The sequence below is a fragment of the Monopterus albus genome, unplaced genomic scaffold, assembly GCF_001952655.1.
Source record: "Monopterus albus unplaced genomic scaffold, M_albus_1.0 scaffold441.1, whole genome shotgun sequence".
NCBI classification, from domain to species: Eukaryota; Metazoa; Chordata; class Actinopteri; order Synbranchiformes; family Synbranchidae; genus Monopterus; species Monopterus albus.
In genome coordinates this window covers 474,531-478,622 of record NW_018128321.1, presented here as the reverse complement: position 1 = coordinate 478,622, position 4,092 = coordinate 474,531, and positions in this window count along the sequence as shown.

The window sequence follows — 4,092 nt, the reverse complement described above, 5'->3', positions numbered from 1 at the left end:
TAATTACAGGGATCCGATCGACCCAGAACAGCGCCTGGCCGTGTGTCTGAGGTAAAAAAAAATGTTTATTTGTAATGAAATCAGTTTAGTTCACAAGCAAGTGGAGATCCTCTGCTATCCGTCTCCATACGTTATCTTTGTATTCATTATCTTTGTATTCATTATCTTTGTAGTTTTTGTCCTTTTTATCATAGATAACTGAATTCGCTGAAACAAATTGGATTAAGCGGTCCGCCATGTTGAATTTGACGTGTCAAGCTGCATTGTGATTGGTCAGAAGTGCTGCCGTTGCCGCAACAAGTTGGAAAAATCGACCCGGAGGCGAAAAAAAATAATGTCGCTTTTCGCGTCGCGAAATTATGTCGGCGGTGTGCAATGTATCATTGACAAGTTATTGGTTTGAAAAATATTATTGACGCGCGAATAAATCGCGCGTTAAATTCGCGTCTGGTGTGAAAGGGCCTTAAGCCTTTTTCTGAGAACTTCTTTCCTCTTTTCCTTCTTACAGTTTGCTGAAGTTATCAAATTATCAAATTAAAATCATATGGTCCTTAATAAAAGTAACACCTAGTCACTAATTTAAAAACAAATTATTCTTTAGCCATCACCTTCATTAGGATTCAGAGAGTGTGGTTGTCAGGTGGGCAAATCATGTCCTGGGAGAAAAAATAATCAAAGTCACATTCATTGCTCCATTGTTTTACATTTTAATCATTTTGTAAGACCTAATTACAAGATTGAAACTAACAAACAAGCAAATTAATTTTCACCTTTACCTCTGAAAGTCAAGCAGGCCAGATACAGGCTTATCCCATCGGATTGATTATGATCACTTGGCTCAAACAGAATGGATTCCCATGCAAATTCATCCAGATCAATTCACATTCTCACTGAATCAATGAAACAACTAGGAGGTAGAATTGATGGAAAACACTACTGAGAATGATGATAATGCTTCGTTCTATACTGAAATTCATCAGTTTTGGCTGATGATGAGCCAGAAATTCCCAGTACAGGTGCGCTCTGTTGAGCTGTGTAGAATTGCACCCCAAGAGGGTGAGAGAGGTAGTCAGTATTTGCTCAGTGCGTGAACTCTGGGAGAACCACACTGGTGATGACCCAGCCATCAGTAACATCATGCGGGTGCTGTTTCGCAGTGCTGTGGAGGCTTCCCTCCCAGCATCCATACAGCATCTTCTGAGACAGGTGGTGGGACTCAACAAATTTGCGTTTGAGCAGTGGTCACTCAGTATATTGACAATGAGCTGGAAGCACAAGAAAAGAATGCAAAGGAGCTTTCTTCTTTGCAGGCACAGTTAGCTAAAGTGCAGTTGCAGGAGATGCAAGACAAAGTTAATCAAAGTAAGGCTACAGCTAACAAAATGCCGGTGCAGAATGCTGCACAGCCATATGCATGGCAGCAACCTTTTGTTCAACAGCTGACTGCACACCACCTTATCAGTGGGATTCTGCTCCCAGGTACTGTGGACCTCAGTACCATGACAGGCCACAAGGAAGAGGTCAAAGACCTTGGACTCTCAGAAGAGGTCTACCAAGAGATGACAGGTGCTGGATCTTTAACAAAAGAGGATACTGGTCGCGTAAATGTCCCTTTTCATATCAGCATATCAGTATCAAGTCTACCCACCTCCACAGGCATATGACTGAGTCACAAAAAACTGATATTCTCTCACATTCTAAGCCCACCACCATTAACACCACAATACAGTTTTTTAGGACTTATTAATTACAGCCCCAATTTCACTGGCTTTGTGGCACCTCTCCGTGCCATGCTTACAGAGGCGGGCTATAAGAACTATTGTTCTACTCTGTTGTGGACTCCACAAGCAGAGGAAGCTTTTGTTGCCATTAAACAGGCTTTGGCACACGCATGTGCTTTGCATGCACCTGACTACTCCTAGCCTTTTCATTTGGATGTTGATGAAAAGGACGGCACTGTTAATGCCATCCTATTTCAAAAGGGAGAGGAAAGTAGAGGACACAACTGAAAGGTGTTGATGTACTACAGCTCTAAGTTGGACAATGTTGAAATGGGACATCCAACTTGTGTGAGACATGTCACTGCAATTGGTCGAGCAATACTGAAAACCTCAAATATCACAATGGGTTATCAAACTGTTGTACACACTCCACATGGTGCCAGGGCATTTTTGGATTCCGAAGCTTTCATATTGTCTGTACATCAGACCCAGAACTTACAACAGCCATTGAACCAGGCTCACATACAGTTTACAAGTGAAGGAACAAACATGGCTACACAGATGGTCACTGAGCAAGATCATGATTGCGTGAGCAAAACAGACACAGAGATAAGACTGCGTGAGAACCTGCATAAGGAACCGCTACCTAATGCAGAGGTAATATTGTACTGTGATGGTCACAGTCATCAGACAGCCACTGGCAGTCTAGTCACTTCATACGCTGTGGTCGAGGACACAACGGCTGGCTTAAGAACACTGCAAACTGATGTGATCCCACAGCCAAGTTCAGCCCAGATGGCTGAGCTGATTGCTGTTATAGAAGCGTGTCAGTTGTCAAAAGGCAAAGTTGTAAATATCTACACAGATTCTGCGTATGCAGTACAGGCAGTATATGTAGACTTGTGCCACTGGAAAAGAAAAGGTTTTGTGACTTCAACTGGCTATCCAGTAAAACACTTGCAACGATTACTGGAATTAGATCAAGCGTTGTTGCTACCAAAGCAGGTGGCAATTATCAAGTGTAAGGGACATCAGAGAACAGAGACTCAGATAAACAGAGGTAATAATGCAGTAGATTTGGCTGCCAAGGTAGCAGTCGGTTATCAGATAGCTCAGGGAGCTATGAAAGGGATCCAGGACCTAAGGGGTCAGAGCTTTGGAAGCTCAGTACAGACAGGACCCAGGCCTAAGGGGTCAGAGTTTAAGGAGCCTAGGACAGGCATTCAGGACCCAGAAGGTCCAGCTCAAGGAGCTAAACAGATGAGCCAAGACCCTGCAAAAGGGGGTCATGTTTGTGAGACAGAGTTGAGCTTGCAGACTATCAGGGAAATACAGAATAAAGCTGCTCCTACTGAAAAGCAGGCGTGGCTAGGCAAAGGGGCATCTAAGGATCAGACAGGACCATGGAGAAACCACGAAGGTAAAATAGTAGCCCCGGCAGGACTACTTAATTTGCTGTGTCAAGAGGCGCACAGTAGAAGACAAGCTCCAAGATAAATAGTCTGATCTCTCAAAACTGGTGGCATCCGCATTTGAGGGATATCACCAAGTACTGTTGCAACATTTGAGACATGTAACCAGTTCAACCCCAGAGCCACGCTGAAGGCGGGGCTAGGGGGATTTCCAGTTCCAGATGGTCCCTGGAAAGAGATTTTTGTCAGCTCCCAAGTCTGTGAAATCAACAACAGAGTTGAAAGAAAACAATATTTACTTGTCTGTGTGGATCCATTTTCCAAATGGGTAGAGACTGTACCCACAAAAACAGAGACAGGCAAAGAGGTAATCAAGTGGCTCACTAGGGAAGTGTTCCCCGGTTTGGGGTACCTGAGATTATCAGGTCTGATAATGGAACACACTTCTCAAACGATGATCTACATCTGGTTGAACAGATGTTTGGGATAAAACACAAGTTTGGGGCTGTTTATCATGCAGCCTCTCAAGGGCTTGTTGAGCGTGCAAACAGAACCATAAAAGAAGGGCTCACGAAAGTCTGCGCAGACACTGACTTAACCTGGGTTGAAGCTCTACCTATTGTATTGTTCAACCTCAGGTCCACTCCGAATGCAATGCTTAATGTAAGCCCACATGAAATCCTGACAGGGAGGAAGATGCCCTGTCCTCTAACTGTTATGCCTAGAGATTCAACACCTCTTCTTTTACAGCATGCTGACATGAGTGAGTATGTCAGACAACTGAACAGCACTGTGATAGAGTGTCTTTGAACAGGTTATTGAAATCCTGAGCAGGGACCAACCTGAGGAACCAATGGACAGCTGGGTCTATTGAAAGGTGCATAAACTTCACTGGTCAGAGCCACATTGAAAAGGACCTTACAAGGTAGCAGAAACTACCACACACTGTGTTAAACTGT